The following is a 20884-nucleotide window of genomic DNA, read 5'->3' on the forward strand; positions in this document are numbered from 1 at the left end:
TTCCACCTTGACGGTGTAGCCAGGTGGTCAGACCCATTTAAACTTTTTTTAAATCGCATTCTAGTTGGTCACTACTGCACTTTACATTCCATTTACCATTTCACCAAAGTGTAGCATCTCATTTATTGGAATTGAGCTAGTTAAGTGAAGAATGTAGGATTGATTTCTCCTGGAAGTGTGTTTAGTTTAATATACACTAAACACACCAATACACTAGTTTGGACACCATTGTCTGCATCTTGTGTCTTGTGGCTCAGCCTCATCACTTTGCTCAACATCCCCCCTCCCCCTCCCCCTTCCCCCCCCCCCCCCCCACACACACCCACACTGGGGGGGGGGGGGGGGGGGGGGGGGGGGGGGGGGGGGGGGGGGCTACACCAATTGCTTCACTTTTAATGATTCTCCTGGATTCTACTACTGCTCCCCTTCCAACAGAGGACCTCAATACTGACACCACTGGGTCTTGCTGCCCTTCCCCCTATGCCAACCAAATAACTTCTATCCTCATCCACCTGCTCTTCCCTCCCCCCCCTCTCCCCCCCCCCCCCAATACTGCCTCCCTCCTCCACTCTAGCTTCCACAGAACCTAAATCTGACTCCAGCCCTTAACCTTGTTAGGTATTCACCATCTCCCTGGCCTCCCCCTTTCCAATGCAAAATGGTAAGTCCTCAGTAGAGGTCTTGCCTTATGCCCACACCTCCTTGAGTTCTGACTGATCATGATGTTGAGCTCTTCGTCCGTCTCTTGCCCTTTTCATCTAACAAAGAGTCCTCGCCTCCCAGTGAGAAACCCTTCTCCTATCCCCAACATTTCTCCTCCACATGGACTCCCCCAACTGCCGTTCTACCCTCTCTGAACCTTTTTATTTCCAACTGCTGGTGCAACATCAACTGTCAAATTAAACATGCCAAATCTCAATTTTCTGAAGAAGTAGAGTCATCGAAGGGATTTCTTTATGATTGCATCTATGCTGGGACAGATTTTTAGCGATGTACCGTCATGGGAAGTTGAAGTTGTTAACTCTCCACTGCTAACCCACCGATAAAGACAAGTTGCCGATCCTCTGGAGACACAGTCATGGGTATAGAGTGAGTAGATTGAGCACACAGCCCTGAAGTGCACTTTTATTGATGGTTATTAAGTCTGAAGTGTTGTTGCCAGTTGGTACTGATCTTCGGCTGCCAATGAGGAAGTCGAGGATTTAGCTGCATAAAGGTGAGCAATGACTCAGTTTTGTAACAGTTCAGAATAAATAATCTAAATGATTTTAGTAAATTGAGCCCTTTCTCCAATTGCAGGATGTACTGTATTACTTCCTGATCACTTTCTTGCATTCCCTCCAGGCTTGTAGCTGACAGTTCCTTTATAAACTTATAACATGGAATCATGGGTCAAGTTTCAGGAAGTGGCTGTAAAACTATATAGACATAAAACTAATCTATTCTTCAGGTAGTAGTGATTGGCTGATTACTTCACTAACCTGCGATAATCCTCTCAATAATAAATATTCTACACTCTCCCACATCGTGAAGCAGTTAAGATGAATACAGTGTGAGCAGCTGTTTCAAATTTGTTCAGTGCTCTGGATGTCAGAGGAGTGTTCATATCCAAGAGTTAACCAAACAGCTGATATTATATCAGCTATAATTCCAGGTGATTTTCTCAACATATTTAACTAATAACCTAATAGCCGATAATGTAATCTGTATAATAAAACGTTATTGTATTATGATTACACTCTCATTCTAATCTTTTCTGCACTTCTATTCTAAATCCATCAGTGCACTCAAGCATACAAGCACAAATCTTGTCTGTTATCCTGCCAGCCAGATATGGTCAGAGCATTTTTTTAAATGGAAGGAGGCGTGTAAGAAAAGAGAATTGGGGAAGGGGTTTTCCAGAGGTCGGACACTGGACAGCTAAAGACACAGCTGCTAATTGTGAACCAAAGATAGGTTTGCACAAGAAGTTAATGTTAGAAGAATGGGGAGCTCTTTGGTATGAATATCTGGAGAAGGTTATGGTGATAAATGTGACTATGGAGAGAATTAAATACTAGTGGGTTTGACAAATCCAGTAGAGGAGTTATTAAAGATGGTGGTATCGTCCGATGACAAGAAGTACTTGATTGCAGAATGCAAGAATGTGCTTAAACACATTGACTGGGTTAGTTTAGTTTAGATATACAGCACGGAAACAGGCCCTTTGGCCCATCAAGTCCGTGCCAACCAGCAATCCCAGTGCACTAACACTATCCTCGGGACAATTTACAATCTTTACGGAAGCCAATCAACCAACAAACATATACGTCTTTGGAATGTGGGAGGAAATCCACGCAGTCACGGTTGAGAACGTACAAACTCTTTACAGACAGCATCCGTAGTCCGGATTGAACCTGGGTCGCTGGCGCTGTAAAACAACAACTCTACTGCTGCGCCATCGTACCCCCAACAATAAACTCCGGATCCCATATTACATCATAAATAATTTGACGTCATTCAGTTGATCTGGTTTGCTGAAGTAGTCTAAAACACTCTGCACGCTTACCCCAACCGCACTATCCTTGGATACAGTTCCTGATCTATTAATTTCTGCCAATTTAGCTAAAACTACACTGCTATATTTAACTTCCTATATCCCAGGAAATTCAAATCAATATTTTTAATATGGAGGAATGAAAAGTTCAAATAGGCTGTATTAAGTTACAACCAGATGTTTCTCTGGAGTAGCAGAATGATGCTGGGGTAGCTGATGATTGCCAGCTGCACTAATTTAAGACATGGGAAAACTCGGGGAATGAAATAACACATATACTTGTTGGTCATATTATCACATCTGCAGTATGACACAAACTGGTTACAATTAAATACTTTTTCGAGCCTGGATTCTGATTTTATCAATCTATCATGACAGAAAGCAGCAAGGTCCTGTTGTTACCAAGATACTCATCTCTCATCTCTGTCTGTGGCCTGGAGCCTTTGAACTAGTTTTATTCTTCCATCTTTAAAGAGGTTTCCCTGTCCTCTTTGGGTCTTTCTCATAATTGAATAAACTTGTTTTGGGTTCTCTGTTTATATGGCAACCAGTATAAACATAATTTGCATATACATAAGCTGTGAATGGCCAACACATGATTATTTTGGAATTGCTAGATCTATTTTGAGATTCTGACACTGCAAAAACACTATCCCAGTGCACATGAAATACTAAATCAATGCTAATAACAAGTAATTCGTTCAAGAAGGAACTGCAGATGCTGGAAAATCGAAGGCACACAAAAAAGCTGGAGAAGTTCAGCGGGTGCAGCAGCATCTAAGGAGCGAAGGAAATAGGCAATGTTTCGGGCCGAAACGTTGTACCTCCTCCATATAACCCGCTGAAGTACCTCCAATAACAAGTAATGTGTTTAACTCCCAATTTGTGCTATTGATTATCCCGGAAACAATCACTGAAAACATCAGGAATCATATGAAACTGAATTAGAGCAAGGCAAATGGAGGGGTTTGATTCACCAGTGCAACATGCTACCCAAGATTTTCTCCACATTAACGCTAAAACTGAGCAGATGTGAAAAAGGCAGCAAGGCCAAACCTACATTTTTTGCCAGGCTGAAAATACCACCCGTAACAGCGCCTCCATTTTGTAGAAGTGATTTGCAAAGTTATAATCATGTCCATATCGCCTGCTTAAATAGAAAGCTTAAAAGAATGGATTCTGTGCAATTATTACTTTATTTTTAATGCATGCTGATGAGATCTCTACCAATATTTTGTGCTTTGATCTCATCAGTAAAAACTGAATTATGTGCAGAAAGGCTACAATTCTTCTAAACGTAGGCACCCAATTGGGAAGACTGATTCTGTTTATATTACTATGGGTTAACAGATTTTTATTATTGTTTTGCAGATTGTATTTACAGGATAAGGTGTTGAGAAATAACCATTTAGTCTGATCTATACCCCTACTAGTAATCCTTTAATCGTAACCTTTTGTGCTTTTATCATCGTGGAGATAATTAACCTGTGCTTTTACACTAATTGCTACATGTGATGGTGCTTCTTTTACCCAAGATGGCAAAAATATTGGGGTAAAGACCACATTTTAGCGGTATTGAATTGTAATTGGAAATATGGTGTGTAGGTAGGTCAAATATTCTTGAGCATAATTAAAGGACATTTGTAATTATGACCATTTTAAAAGTATTGATTATTATTGTGTAATGGATAAATCAAAATATGATTTGACAGTTCTGATTTTTGAGACATAAAAATATTTTTAACCTCTGGCCCAACTCAACAACTGTTTAGACATTTTCAAAATTAAATGGAATTTATAGCTATTAGTTTTGGAATTCTGAGAACTTGAGGTCAGTCAGCTGATAAATCATAATGCTATGAAAGAAGAATCAGAAATCCAAGCCCCACTGGTTTCATAGGTCACTGTTTATAATAGTTTCATGGTGGATGAACTTCAAAATAAATGAGTTGAAGCCGCTAGCTGATGCTGACCCAGAAACCTCCTGAGATGGTGGCACCATTGCAGATAGCAAAGTCTTCCACACTGAATGTGGAACAGTACAGCACAGGAATAGGCTATTTGGCCCTCAATGTCTGTAGTGAACATGATGGCAAGTTAAACTAATCTTCTCTGCCTGCATGTGAAATAAATAGTAGAGACATGACTAGTACACAAATTAAAGACAGAATTCAATTCAAAACACAATACGAGGCAATTCATGCACAGATGAAAAGGGAGGGGGACGTGGGGCTAAGGATAGGCAGAGGTGAAGAAATGGGTCTTGAGGCGGGACTGGAAGATGGTGAGGGACACGGAATTGCGGATCAATTGGGGGAGGGAGTTCCAGAGCCTGGGAGCTGCCCTGGAGAAGGCTCTGTCCCCAAAACTGCGGAGGTTGGACTTGTGGATGGAGAGGAGACCGGCTCATGTGGATCTGAGGGACCGTGAGGGTTGGTAGGGGGAGAGCAGGTCAGTGAGATATGGGGGGGGGCAGATGGTGGAGGGCTTTGTAGGTGAGGACCAGGATTTTGTAAGTGATCCGGTGGGAGATGGGAAGCCAGTGAAGTTGTTTGAGGACTGGAGTGATGTGATGCCAAGGAGAAGTGAGTTGCAATAGTCCAGTCGGGAGGAGATGAAGGCATGGATGAGTCTTTCAGCAGCGGGAGGTGTGAGAGAGGGTCTGAGTTTGGCGTTGTTGCGGAGATGAAAGAAGGAGGTTTTAATGACATGGCGGATGTGAGGCTCAAGGGAGAGGGTGGAATCAAAGATCACGACAAGGTTGCGGGCCTGGGGAGATGGGGAGGCAGTGGTGCCGTCGATGGTGAGAGTGGGGTTATTGATTTTGTTGAGTGTGGATTTGGAGCCTATGAGGAGGAATTCTGTCTTATCGCTGTTGAGTTTGAGGAAGTTAATGTTGCATCCAGGTTTTTATGGATGACAAACAGGAGTTGATATGGGAGAGGGGGGGGTTGTGGGGGGATTTGGTGCCGAGGTAGATCTGGGTGTCAGCGGCGTAACAGTGGAAGTCCAGGTTGAAGTGGCCGAGTATCTGACCAAGGGGGAGGATGTAGATGATGAAGAGGAGGGGGCCAAGTACGGAACCTTGGGGAACGCCTTGAGTGACTGTGGCTGTAGCAGAGGTGTGGTTATGGAGAGAGATGAAGTGGGATCTGTTGGATAGGTAGGAACGGAGCCAGCTGAGTGCAGAGCCTTCAATGCCGAGGTCTTTGAGTCTGGTGAGCAGGATGTTATGGTTCACTGTATCGAAGGCTGCGCTCAGGTCGAGGAGGATGGGGATGTTGAGGGAACCAGTGTCAGCAGAGGTGAGGAGGTCGTTGAGGACTTTGAGGAGAGCATTTTCTGTGCTATGGAGGGGGCGAAAGCCAGATTGGAGGGGTTCAAGTAGGTTATACGCAAGGAGGTGGGAATAAAGTTGTGATGCAACGATATGCTCTAGGGTTTTTGAAAGAAAGGGGAGGTTTGAGATTGGGCGGTAGTTAATGAGAGAGGAGGGATCAAGACCAGGTTTCTTTAAGATTGGTGTGACAGCAGCAGTTTTGAAAGCGGAGGGGACAATTCCTTGGGACAATGAGAAGTTGAAGAGATTAGTGAGGTAGGGGCAGAGAATGGGGAGGCAGGACTTCAGCAGGGGAGTGGGGAGAGGGTCGAGGGAGCAGGTAGTGGGTTTGGAAGAGCTGATGAGTTTGGAGATTTCAGTAGGGGTGACCAGGTCAAACTGGGAGAGGAAGCAGTGTGGAGGAGGGGTAAGGAGGTCAGTGGAGATGTTGAACGGAGGGGCCTTGATAGGTGGTGGAGTAGATGCTGGGGAGTCGGGTACAGGGGATAAAGATTGATAGATGGTGCTGATTTTATCAGTGAAAAAGTGGAGGAATGAGTTGCAGAGATCCGGAGTAGAGGTAGGGAGCGTGTTGGCTCGAGGCTTGAGGACATTGCCAGCTGTGGAGAAGAGGGTTCTGTGGTTTAGGCAGTGGTCGGCGAATATGGAGGAGAGGTAAGCAGATTTTGCAGCAATGAGGGCATCTTTGTAGTCAGTGAGGTGGAGTTTGTAAGCTTCAAGGTGGACTGTGAGAGATTATTTCTTTGTGAGTCGTTCAAGTCGGCGACCAGTCTGTTTCAGCTTACGAAGTGCAGGTGTGTACCAGGGTGAAGATGTGTTGAATGTTACGGTTCTTCACATTAGCAGACATTGATAAACTCAGCAGATTACTTTGATATTAAAAAATCCCAGAAAATGCTAGAAATGTTCAGAGCAGTGAGTGAAATAGACTGGTTGTTAACGGAGAAAGGTTATGCAGGAAGGTCGATGAAGAAGAATTTCATTTCAAATAGAAATCCAGAAATGTTATATTCACAGTATTCGCTTAGCACAATTTTGAACATGGACACGAGGAACTGCAGGTGTTAGAATCCTGAGCATAGTATCCCAAACTTATTAAAGCTAATAAACCAATTCGGTGCACTTTCAGGATACAGAATAAATTGGAATAAAAGTGAAATTATGCCAATAAGGGAACATAACAAACAGATAATACAACAATTTCCATTTAAAGTAGTAAATGAAAAATTTAAATATCTAGGTATTTATGTAACTAAGATATATACATCATTATTTAAAGCAAATTTCCCCCCATTATTGAATAAACTACATAAGAATATCCAATACTGGAAAACACTCACTATTTCAATGGTTGGCAAAATTAATGCCATAAAACCGCAAATATTATACCTTTTTCAGACGATTCCGATATACCTGGCAAAAAACTTTTTTTTTAAATTGGACTCTATTGTTAATGATTTTATCTGGGATTATAAGAATCACAGGATAAACAAAAGACACCTGTGTAAATCAAAAAGTAATGGAGGCTTGGTTTTACCTAACTTTTTGTTTTATTTCTGGGCAGTTAATATTAAAAATATGAACTTTCGGTTGGAAGAAATAGACCAGCAACCAGACTGGTTAAAAATGGAAAAGGAAGATTGTCTACCTTTTGATATTGGTTCGATATTATTTGCTACGTCTAAATTAAACAAAAAAATTTATAGGGAAAACCCTATAATATTTAGTGCTATAAGAATTTGGAAACAATTAAAAAAGACATTAAAATTAGATAACGTATCACTTTGTCTCCCAATTGTGAATAATCCTTTGTTTAAGCCTTCATGGTTAGACGGGGGTTTTGCACAATGGAAGAATTATGGAATTAAAAATATGGGACAACTTTACAAGGAAGGCACCTTTCTGACATTTCAGGAGTTGCAACAGACTTATGGACTTCGAGGAAATGATTATTTCAGATATCTTCAACTTAGAGATTATGTAAAATCGAATTCTCAAAATTTTCGAATTAGAAACTCAGAAATTCTTGATGAATGTTGGAACAAACATCCTAATACAGAAAAATTAATATCTTATATATATAATATCTTATTAGACAGTGACATTCCTTCGACGGACTTACACAGACAAACATGGGAAAAAGAATTAAATCAAGTAATAACGAAAGACACTTGGGAAGAAAGTTTACAACACATACATCAGTGTTCACTAAACGCCAGACATTCTCTAATACAATTTAAAGTAATACATAGGTTACATTATTCAAAAACAAAATTACATAACATTTTTCAACATATCTCACCTATATGTGATAAATGTCAACATTTAGAAGCTACATTGTCGCATATGTTTGCAAACTGTACAAAAAATAAAAAATTCTGGGTAAATATTTTTAGTATAATATCTAAAGTAACCAACACACAATTGGAACCAAATCCAAAATTAATAATACTCGGAATATTAGAAGTAAATCAAACATTTAGAATAACACAAAGAAACTTTATTGATTATAGTTTAATAACAGGAAAAAAATTAATTCTAAAATTTTGGAAAGGCCCTACGGCCCCCACAATCAAAATGTGGATTATAGAAATGACGGAGACCTTAAACGTGGAAAGAATCAGATTTTCCCTGTTGGACAAACAGGAATTATTGTTGGAACATGGTCTCCTTTTATTGATTACTTAAAGGGTCAGAATAGTTCAGCACAGGAACCTGACTAGCACTCGGGCTAAAGATTGGATGAAATGCTACACTCTGAAATGTACGAACATATCTCGAACGATGTTTTTTATTTTAATAAATTTTTCCATTCTTCTTTAACTATCTCTTTGCCCCTTTTTTCTTTTTTTTTTTTGTTTTTTTTGTTTTTGTTTTTCTTTCCTTTCTTTTCTTCCTCTATTTCATCTATCTCTTTAGTTCTATCTAGTTTAAAAAAAAAAAAAAATAATTAAAAAAAAAAAAAAAAAAAAAAATCCTGAGCATAATACAACGTACTGGATTATTGTGATTCCATTGTGACATAGTTGCTAACTGCCACTGGAACTGCCACTGATTTTGTTTTCTCAAACTGGATTTTGTAAAGTTAAAAATGTGAATAACTTGTAAAATATAACATCAATCTGAACGAAACTTTGATACACTACACCACAGGACAATGGTGAGTAAGGTGGTCCAAAAATTGTAGCTTTATCGTGGTGTAAGATCTATGATATGGAACAATAGACAATAGGTGCAGGAGTAGGCCATTTGGCCCCTTCGAGCCAGCACCACCTTTCAATGTGATCATGGCTGATCATCCCCAATCAGTACCCCGTTCTCCTTCTCCCCATATCCCCTGACTCTGCTATTTTTAAGAGCCCTATCTAGCTCTCTCTTGCAGGAAGATTGTTCCTGATGTTGGGGAAGTCCAGGACAAGGGGTCACAGCTTAAGGATCAGGGGGAAATCCTTTAAAACCGAGATGAGAAGAACTTTATTCACACAGAGAGTTGTGAATCTCTGGAACTCTCTGCCACAGAGGGTAGTCGAGGCCAGTTCATTGGCTATATTTAAGAGGGAGTTAGATGTGGCCCTTGTGGCTAAGGGGATCAGAGGGTATGGAGAGAAGGCAGGTACGGGATACTGAGTTGGATGATCAGCCATGATCATATTGAATGGCGGTGCAGGCTCGAAGGGCCGAATGGCCTACTCCTGCACCTAATTTCTATGTTTCTATGAAAGCATCCAGAGAACATGAGACGGAGAATTTGGGTGAGGCAGAAACAAAAGCTATAGTATTTGCCTATGGTCTAAGAGTCCACACCTGAATTTGGAATATGATCAATCTGTAGACTACATAACTTATTGTCTTCCAAAGCTACTTAACTTGTTTTCTTACTTTACCTAAAGCCTTCAAAACATTTTCACCAATCTCTGACCTGCTAACATTCCACACCAGGGAGAACCGGTTTTACCTAATTATTTTTCCACTTTGAATTATTCCATACTTTAGAGAAAAAATAAATAATTGCTGGACTGTTTGTAGCATGATTTTAAGCAAAAAGTGCAGAATGCTGAAAGGTAACATTAAAACAGAAAATGTTGGTTCAAACAAAGTGAGACCATCCTTCAGTTTTTTTAACAAAGTGTTGAACTTTAGTAACTCTTCCTTTATCAAATTCCAATTGTATTAGATATATATCAGTATTCAATACCTCTGTTACTGAAGTAATCAAAGGAAGCAGACAGTGAAGCAATCACTAAGTTCCAGATTACTCTTTCGGAGCAAATAAAACAGGGAATATTACCATTTTTCCACCTAATATGCTTTTCAAAGGAAGGGGCTAGGTAGATTTATCTCTTTTGCAAGTGTTGTCCACTGAAAAACTGCTAACATCCATACACTATTGCTAATAGTCTATCTCCTCCTCGAACTGGTTCCATCTGCTCACCACCCCTCCTAATCTGGTTCCTTTTATCTCTTATCACCCTTATTTATCTGCAGCCTCATGGGTCCCTACATCACCCATCGGCCTGTCTCTAACTCTACCTTCCCCACCCCATCTTGCTCCATCTGCTACTTTTTTCTCTCTCGTCTCTACCTATCATCCACCAGCCACTGTCTCCCAAATCTACCACACTCTTCCCCAAGCTAGTTCTACATATTGCCCACCAGCCCCTGCCTCACTCCTCCTTCTCACCACTTTAAACTGACCAGGTTTATAATGTTCACATGTACCAAGGTACAATGAAAAGCTTTGTTTTGCATGTTATCCGATCAAATCAGATAATGCTATACCTAAATACAATTAAGCTGAACTCGTGTACAGGAGGTAGAGGAAAGACACAGGGTGTAGAATATAATTTGCAGCATTGTAGAGCACCAGCTCCATGGACAAAGTCCAATATCTGCAGTGGAGTAAAGCAGAACGTAATAATAGATGTGAAAACGCTGTTCCTGTGCCGGGCGGTGCATGCTTTCAAGCTTCTATATCTTTTGTCTGACAGGAGTGGGGAGGAGGAAAAATTACCAGGGTGAGACAAGTCTTTAATTATGTTGGTTGCTTTTCCAAGACAGCGTGAGGTATAGATGAGGTAATTGATGGAGAGTTTAGTCTATGTGATGGACTGGGCTACATCCATAACTCTCTGCAATTTCTTGTGGTCTTGGACGGAGCTGTTCCCAAGCCAAGTTGTGATGCAACCTGACGGTGTGCTTTTTATGGTGCATCTGTAGAGGTTTTTTTTACAATAATTGGAGACATGCCAAATTTCCTTAGACTTATTCCTCAGCACATCTCCCCTCCCCTGCAGTGTTAGACGGTGTTGAACTGAAAGCAGCAGGAATTAACTGGATGGGAATGATTGTTACAATTAGCAGATGGATCAAGCACCAGGAGGCACAGATTTTTAAATTTTGGCTGAAAAAAGGGAATTTTACAGAAATCTGTTGTGCTGAGTAGTTAGGACTAAATTGTTCTACCGGGAATCAGTCACGCCTCCATGGGCAGAATGGTCGACTTCTATGCTATAACAATTCTCTTTATATATTTCTTTCGTTTTCTGATGGGTGTACTTGCGCGTCCTAAGATGGTACTTATTTTTTATTGGGGTGGCTATTACCAGTAGTTGGCCCAAAACCATAATTGGTGAAAGTTTCCACATATCTAATCCAACCTGCATTTCGCTTTCCTAAAACCAACATCTGCTTACTTTTCACAAGCTGCAGATGCCATGAGGAAAGAAAGAGTTGCTCCATGCACATTTCCAGAACATATCAAAGCAGTCACTTAATTCTTGAAACTTAGAAACAGTTACACAGAAAAAGCAGCTGTCAAATTGCCCACATATCACTCCTACAAGCTGGAATAATGACTGCATAATCTGTTTTGTTTTATATTAAATTATTTTGGAGAAGAAATATTAGTCAGAATACCAGGAATAATTCCCCATCTTTTCATTTCAGCAGTAGATCCATTACTATACTCAGCATGAGATTTCAAACCCAGAATCTACCAATACAAATATAAGAATGCTAGCAGTTGAGACAAATGTAATTTTAAAACCACCTCTCACCATATCCAGTAACTAGAACGTAGCCAGAAGATGGACATAGAATAAGTAGGCGGTGATGACTGTACATCTTTCCGCACTTTCACTTTTCCAGTCACTAATCACGACACAGAAGTGTACCAACATGGAGAAAAGTGTAGAAGGATTTGAACTTGGTATAACACAGGGAAAAAAATGTACATTGCAGACATGGCACAAAGCAGGAAAACCAGAGCACAGACTAAGAATGTACCAGCTTTTGATAACTTCCATTGGCCAAGCTACAAAAAAAATATGTGTGGGTGCACTCAGCATGTTGGGAAGTGCTCCAGAATGCATGAAGTCAGTATAATTGAGTGCAGAGGTATCCAGCACAGCTTGGTGCACAGCATTCAGAGAGCTCGGAAACCTTACTTTTGAGCTTGGATCTGGCATCCAACTCCATTAACACATTTATGGAACCAAGCATAATGCAGTTTCTGAAGGCTGGCAGATCAGCTTCCTTACCAACATGAGCAGAAGCCATCTCTTGTTTGAGTTCTGCAATGTAAGCACACACTGCTCCCATCTTAGCATTGCAAAATACAAAAGTATGATGTTACAGCAGTTCATCAATCTATCCTTAAAAGTGTACCTAGCACTGCTGGGGGACTGCTCTGGGGAAAGATAGTGCTATTATGGAGCACAAAACCTTTGTCCTCTCTGAATGCTAAAGCACATACTCCTGTTGCTGTTCCAGTTGTTGCCAATCGGACTGCTGATAACTATTCCCACCAAGGAAGCAACATTATTGAACTTGCTAACAGAATGGAGCTGACCATTCAGTTGAAATGTCAGTCAAAGAATATATTGCAGATGGCGACAAAAACTCGCAAGTTTGAAAGTAGTTGCAGAAAGGTGGACTGGAAGTTAAGGTCCTGAATTTGGCGAAGGCAGATTTCAGTATTTGGGCGGCACAGTGGCGTAGCGGTAGAGCTATTGCCTTGCAGTGCCAGATACCCGGGTTCGATCCTGACTATGGATGCTTTCTGTGTGGAGTTTGTACATACTCCCCCAGGGTGACCAGGGTGGGTTTTCCACGAGACCTTCGGTTTCCTCCCACACTCCAAAGACTTACAGATTTGTAGGTTAATTGGCTTGGTATAAATGTACAATTTCCCTAGTACGTGTAGGGTAATGTTAATATGCGGGGATCGCTGATTGGCACTGACTTTGTGGGCCAGAGGGCCTGTTTCCACCCTGTATCGCTAAACTAAACTACACAAGACAGTGCCTAGTAAATCTAGACTGAGAGCTAATGCATACATGAATGCATACATCTAACAAATAGGAGTCATTCAAAAGCAAAATTGTGAGAGGCCCATTGCGTTCATGTTAAAGGTAGAACAGCAAGTCCAAGGAACACTAGATGCCAAAGGACATTGAGTGGATAAAGAGAAAAAAAAGGAAACATGTGACAGGTATAGAAATTGAAAACAGAGAAATCTGTCAAGAGTATTGAAAGCCTCGAGGTTGGTGGGTGGATGGATTCTAAAAACAAAATTAGGAGGGAAACGGATTTATGAAACATCACTAATAGACATGGTTAAGAAAAATCTCCCAATATTACGAGAATACTAAATGTAAGGAGCTAACCAGGGAAAGATTAGGATCTTTTAGGAACCAAAGGGCCAATCTGTTCGTGGAACCAAAGGATGTGGGTGAAGACTGAAATGAATACATCTCACCTGTATTCACTAGGAGAAAGACATTGTGTTTTGGGAATTTAGGCAGAAGAGTGGTGAATTCTACAATGTTAGGAAGGTGGTCTTTGGAGACTTTGCATCTGGATAAACATCACGGCCTGAATAGGTGTAGCCAATGCTGGTATGAGATTAATGATCAATTGTATTTTGTATGTGTTCCTACTGAAATTTGTTATTTTCTTCCACTACCTTTAGAAATGGACATGAAAGTATAGAACAGTAAGAAGAAATCAAACTGCATCCAGATTGTAAGTAGTTGCTCCCTTTAAAATACAGCATATTCATTGTGATGTTGTTCCTGTTAATGGATGAGGAAAATAATCAAGGTTGTCTTCAAAACCTCTTTGAGAAAAGGTGTAACATTCATTCCTGACATTCCCAAGTCCATGACAGCTCAAAAGTTGACAAAGCACAAGATTGCAACAGGATCATACATGGACTCAGAAGATGCCACCTTTCAAACCGCCTACTTGCCTGATCTGCCAAACATCTCCTGCCTCAATCTGTTTTTACTTTTTTTGTTGTTTTCTTTTGTCCTGTTTTAGTTAAATTTTAGTTTATTAGGTTGTGTATGTGTGAGGTGGGGAGGGGGTAAAACATGTTTTTTGTCTCTTCCTTCGGGGGAATGCGATTTTTTCTTGTTGTATCCCCCTTTTCTGCCTCCATCTGCGCTGAGGCCTAATGGCAGAGCTGGCGGCCTCCAACTGCGACTGACCTAGAGGCTCCGGAGGCAGAGCCAGTCAGGACTTACCAACGCGAGGCTGGCCGACTTCGGGCTGAGGCGGCGTTCCGGTGGCGGGGGCACGGGGGTGAGGCGGCGTTCCGGCGGCGGCCACCTGAATTCAGGGCTGAGGCGGCGTTCCGGTGGCGGCGACCTGAATTCAGGGCTGAGGCGGCGTTCCGGTGGCGGCGACCTGAATTCGGGGCTCGGCCGCGGGCCCAGTGGACGACATCGTCGGGAGCTCGCAGGTCACAGGTTGGTGACCTGTTTTTCCGGAGCTCCCGCAACTACAGCTGCGTCCGCTGGACTGGAGGGCGGCATCTTCGGCAGCTACGACCACCCCGGGCCACGGAGCTTGAACCAGCCCGTTCGCGGAGCACGGTTGAGCCGCGGGACTTACTCACCATCATCCGGCAGGGTCACAACAACGGAAGCCTGGATCGCCTCAGCGCAGAGGGAAAACAAGGAGGGAAGAGACAGAGAATTTAAGACTTTTGCCTCCATGTGAGGAGGTGCCTGGTGAACTCACTGTGATGGATGTTAATTTGTGTTTATTGTGTGTTTTGTTATTTATTATTATATGTATGACTGCAGGCACGAAATTTTGTTCAGACCGAAAGGTCTGAATGACGATAAAGGCATCTAATCTAATCTAGTAGACACAAGGCCAACACAAAAAGTTATATTTGCAATTTCCAGGAATTTTACTCTTTATATTCCTTTTAAAGGAATCACTTATACATTATAATTTATGTCTGGTGCTTTCACTTTCAGATAATCGATAGCTGAGTTAGCAATTCTGAATGCATGAAATCACCCTGAAATTGACATCTGTCAATAAATATAGGGATTTAGTTGTCATTTTTCAGATCAAAAACTGTTCCAAATTACAACACGGGAGCTAAAAAGGATAGTTAGAGGGGTGAAGTGAGCTTTTAAAATGTTCTTAAAGGTGGTGGGTTTTTTGGAGCAATAATTCATGCTGTCAAGGTCATGAACATAATGGACCTCCCTATGGGCGAACACAATGCGGAGTTGCCTGGATCAAAGAGTCCAAGTTCTGTCTAGGTCAAATTAACTGTCCTTGGGCAGATAGGAAAGTTACAGTTGGCTTAACACCACGGTAAGAACAGAAAATTGGCTTGAGTACATGGGTGGGTGGGGGGGCACCACTGACCAGAAAGTTAACCATTGAAGTGAAGTCGAGTTTATTGTCATATGCTCAAGTACAGTGAAAGAAAAATATTTAAAAAAAGATATTTGTGCAAATAGCAATTAGAAACCAAGTCCTACGTGGTGCAAGAGATGGCTGTAGTGCTCCATTGCCAAGGTGGATTAGTGCTGTGAAGGTCAGTTCAAGAATCCTATGGTTGTAGGAAATTAACTGTACCCGAACTTGGTGGTGCGGGACTTCAAGTTTCTGTACCTCCTGCTCATCAGTAGCAGTGAAAAGAGGACATGGCCTGAATGATGGAGATCCTTGATGATAGATGTCACATACTTGAGGCAGTTTCTCATGTAGATGTGGAAGGCTGTGCCATTGATTGACCGGCTGAGTCCACCATTCTCTGCAGCCACTTGCGTTCCTGTGCTTTGGAAAGATGCTTTGGAAAGAACAGTTGACTGATCTTCAGTTAATTTTGCTGATCTTTAATCTATTTTCCAGCAGGGCAGCAGATTGTAATGGATATAAATGTAATCATGTTATTTTACAAAAGCAATAGTCATCCATGGCACTCTAAATGATAAACTGTTGACAGTCGCCCATTATAAAGATTTCATTCTGGGTAAAAGAGCAGCTACTTCACTTGTTAAACCAATATATTGTCATAGAATTTGATACTGGCAACGATATATTTCAGTTAATATGATTTGAGCCATTCTGTTTCTTTTCTACTTCTGTTGTAATCTACATCATAATGTAGATTATCTTAGTCCTCGTGCCCTCTCCTTATTCCCCGAGTTACACTGTGGTGCAAGATGAGATGTCCACACATCAACAAGCAACTGGTTTGTGCAAAAGCCTTGAAAGCAGCATCTGTCCTTGCAGACATTTGGAATTTGAAGCAATTATAGAATGCACCATGGTAGTGGAATTCTTCTTACAACAGGAGAAACAAACTAGCAATTAACCCACTGCATTAAAAACATAAACAATGTAATAAACAATGTAGATAAATTAATCAATTAAGACAGGTTCTTGGATTAACTCAGTGGGTCAGGCAACATCTCTGAAGAAAATGGATAGGTGATGTTTTGGGTTGGGTGATGGAGGTGGGGGGGATTGAAACCAAAAAACCCAGGACAGATCAGGGCGGCCTCGGGCAGGGTGGTTCCTTGTTAGGCCAGTTGTTGGCTATGGACGGTGTAATTTGCCACCAGGGGCGCCGCACGATTGGCAGCCCCACAAACAGTCTGTTTATTCGACTTTTAAAATGTTTTTAGTGTGTTAAAAGTTGTGTAAATGTTCTCTGGTTTGTTTTATGTGGGGGGGGGAACAGGGTCGGGGGAATTATTATTATTTTTGTTTTGTTTCTTACCTTGTTGGAGATGCGATTAATTTTCGGATCGCATTCTCCGGTCGCTCTGCGGCCTACCTTCGATGGAGCTTGGACTGACCTTGGGCCCCACCGCGGGGCGTGGACTTACATCAGAGTCGATTCTATGGAGTCGATCCTATGCCTGGGATCGCTCCAACAGCAGCCTGCAGACTTTACATCGGGAGCTCGCAGTCTCGGGAGAGGCCGTGGATGTCGGTAGCTCCAACCTCGCGGAAGGTTCAACCAGCCCCGACGTGGGGTTTGATCGTCCGGCGCGGGAGAGCTGACATCCCCCCCAATACCGGACTGATGGCCTCGACGCGGAGGGCCTACCGCCGGCTACAGGAGTCAAGATCATCCCGTCAACGGAGGGCTCGAGACCTCCGAGAGCAAAGGCGAAGAGATTAAACTTTTTTTCGCCTTCCATCACAGTGAGGAATGTGGAGGAGTCACTGTGATGGACGTTTATGTTAAAATATGTTTTGTGTGTTCAGTTGCTTTTTATTTGTATGACTGACTTGGCAAATGAGATTTCTCATATGTTGCAAAACATACTTGGCTAATAAAGTATTATTACGATTGTGATATATCGTTGTGATCTGTGGAACTGGCTAAATTACCTAAAGGTAGAGAATTCAAAGTTCACACTGCTAATTTGGCCTGGTCTTTTCTTGGTTTCAGTTTGTACCCCCCACCTCACACCCCCTCCTCACAATCAGTTTGAAGAGGGCCCCAACCCAAAATGTCACCCATTCCATTTTCTCCAGTGATCGTGCTGCCTGATCCGCAAAGTTACTCCAGCGTTTTGTGTCTATCGTTGCAGTCTATGCATCTGCAATTCCATTTTATTACATTAGGTTCATGGATTGTGGCTTTCCCCTCCTGAATTCAGTATTCATAAGATATGCACCAGTTTCTCGTTTTCACCCAAGAAACAGCTAACAATGGCCTGTTTCCTTTATCATTGTTACTCTTTTGCCTGTCTTTCATTCATTGTTCTTTATCTCTCCACATCATCGTCTATCTCTCGTTTCCCTTTTCCCTGACTAGTCTGAAGAATGGTCTCGACCCAAATAATCACCCATTCCTTCTCTCTGGAGATGCTGCCTGTCCCGCTGAGTTTTTTACTCCAGCTTTTTGTGTCTAGCCTTGCCAATTCGTACTGATTGTGGTCTGTCGATCGGGATGTCGAGAATCCAGTTACATAGTAATGAGTAGAGACCCCGTTCTGAGCTTGGTTAGTTTGAAGGGGATGATGGCGTTGAGTGCTGAGCTGTAGTCAATGAACAACAGCCTGGCATATTTTGCTTTTGCCGGAAAATTTATTTTGGTCTTGCCGATTTCTGTCTAATAACATTGTTCTCATTTTCCTGAGGCTTTTTCTCTCCATTATCGATGCTTCACAGATCCAAGTTGGTGTTTGCTTCATATGCAATGAGGTCTTTTGAAGAGAACACATGATAAATGAGCAGTTAATTTGTTTTTAATGCTGTTATTTGTAGGATTTTGACCATAACATTAGAGTACAAGCTGTTGTTCTGCAGCTGGCTAAACAATTAAGGTATTAGATTATAGTTGCTTCCAAAGTGTGGCATCTCTAACAATATAACATCTCCAGATAATACAATGAAGTGTAGTACAGTAAACCCTCGTTTAACGGTCCCCATTATAACAGATTTTGGTTATAGCGGTTGAACCCCCTTGACTTGCACCATATTCGCGGCTGCTTAGAGCGCAGGCTACTGAGGGCCCCAGCCAGACTCTCAAGGTGCACTTCCTTCCACCGCTGCTTCTTTCTCTTTGACCGCACGATCACCCACGCGTCCACCTTGCGTTGCTCTGCCTTCCCCTCTGCTGTCGCCTCCTCGTCCAATTTTTGGGAGTCATCGACATACTCCACCTTGGAAGCGGCAGCAGGTGAGAGGGGAGAGAGCCCCTCTGTGACCAAGCGCATCTTATCATTGGTAGTGGTCTGAGAAATACACTGTCCCAGGGGCGACAACATGGGCTGCAACAACAGCCACGTGAACTGGTGTAGAATAACTCATTGGTGCAGACCACCTTAGTTTTAAGGTGAAATGATGCTAAGTGCTGGAGTAACTCAGCAGACTGGATCAGTCTAAAGAAGGGTCCTGACGTCACCTACCAATGTTTTCCAGCGATGCTGCCTGACCCGCTGAATTAGTCCAGCACTTTGTGTCCTTTTGTGTATTAACCATCATCTGCAGTTCGTTGTTTCAACTACATACAATAATAATACCTTACTTGGTTATAACGGACAATCAGCAATACCAGACACCATTCCCTCCCCACCATGGTCCGTTATAACAAGAGTTTACTGTTTGTATTGCATACTCAAATTTTGGATTCAGGCCTGCACTTTGTGAATCATCAAAATAATGTGCTATTACAGAGCCAACACTAAATTGGTTTCAACATTTTCCACTTACCAAGGCATAAATGGCTTCTGAGCATCTGCCTCATTTTTGGAGCAAGCCTGTGTACCTGTTGAATTGCTCTTAATGTTTAGCAGGAGCATTCTGTCAAATGACGCTTGTTGCCATAGTTACAAGGCAGTCTGGCTTCTAAAGTGAATTTGTGTTACAGAATGCTTTTCACCACTGGGTAAAAGAAAAACAGTCTACTGGCAGGAGTCAAGGTGTTGGAGGGAAGGTACTAACATGGATAGAAGGTTGGCTGAATGGCAGAAGGCAAAGAGTGGGAATAAAGGGGGCTTTTTCTTGTTGGGCGCTAGTAACTGGTGGTGTTCCGCAAGGGTCGGTGCTGGGGCCGCTACACTTCACGTTGTATATCAATGATTTGGATGAGGGAATTGAAGGCTTTGTGAATTTATGAATTTGATCATGCGCAGCACCAAAGGAGAAGATTTGTGGCTGTTGGAGTTGATCCTCAGAGCCCTAGTGCATTGCTGGATTGGAGACACAAACAACTTTAATTGTTGCAGCTTTGATCTTCTCTCATGTCAGAGTGGGAATTGTTATTAATGATTCACAATGGTGAATTGAGCTCTCAACCTTTATGTCAAGCAACTCTAGACCACATTTAGGCATGGGTGAATAACTAACAGTAATAACAGTTATCATTTGCATCATGTAATTGCCAGCAAATGGGAATCGCCAACTTTCAACTAAATTCCCAACCATCTGCATCCTGAGTGTCTAATAGCCAGAAACGTATCTGGACGTGCAATGTAAATACTGTCACTACTAGAGCAGGTTGGGGATTGGGGATCCTGGGGCATACGACTCAATTCCTAGCTTCCCAAAGCCTTTAATTCACTGACATAGATCCATCACTTATGTGAGCAGAACGGCTAAATACTTTACTCTTGCCGAAATGAGAGCACTCCGCAATGTTTGAATCTTAACACCAAGCAGGTAAAAGCAGCCTACATGATCAGCATCTAAATTCACCACCCTAATCACCCATTCCTTCCACCACCAGCATGACTGCAATGCATATATTTCACAAAATGTATTTCTGCAAGCTGCCAAGTCACCTCCCAAACCCTCATCTGACAACACTTAGAAGAACAAGGACAGTAAATGCAAAGGAATGCATCGCTTTCTTGATTCCCCACCAAACTGCATAAACTTACATGTTTTAAATATATTACCATTCCTTCATTATCACTGGGTCGAAATCCTGGGACTCCCATACAACAGCATCGTGAGAGTACCATCATTACAAGGACTTCAGCATTGGTACGTCACCACCAACTTGTGCTTAAACATAATAGCTAATGTTGTATTTACCTATAATGCCCATATCATGAATTTATGACAAATAACTGTGGTTTTGTGTTACTTGACATGAGTTGTGGTGTTTTTTAAAAGGTTGGAGTCAAGAACATTTTAATGTTGGATTAACAAGCTAACTTGTTTACTAAACTGCCCTTTTCTGGGGGTGAAGGTAGACAAAAGTGCTGGAGAAACTCAGCGGGTGAGGC

At 42.0% G+C, this 20884-nt stretch overlaps 1 protein-coding gene across 4 annotated transcripts in view; it reads left to right on the forward strand.

The window, feature by feature from the left end:
* The window catches only part of st3gal2 (ST3 beta-galactoside alpha-2,3-sialyltransferase 2), a 129897-nt gene that overhangs the window by 39610 nt on the left and 69403 nt on the right, over positions 1–20884 (forward strand). For 3 of the 4 annotated variants that reach the window (XM_055648717.1, XM_055648716.1, XM_055648718.1), the window contains one exon: positions 13849–13901. The exons of the other annotated variant lie outside the window; for it this stretch is intronic. The gene's annotated coding sequence lies outside the window, so the exon portion shown is untranslated. The remainder of the gene's footprint in view (positions 1–13848; positions 13902–20884) is intronic. 4 annotated transcript variants of the gene reach the window in all.

The sequence above is a fragment of the Leucoraja erinacea genome, chromosome 17, assembly GCF_028641065.1.
Source record: "Leucoraja erinacea ecotype New England chromosome 17, Leri_hhj_1, whole genome shotgun sequence".
In the NCBI taxonomy this organism is placed as follows: Eukaryota; Metazoa; Chordata; class Chondrichthyes; order Rajiformes; family Rajidae; genus Leucoraja; species Leucoraja erinaceus.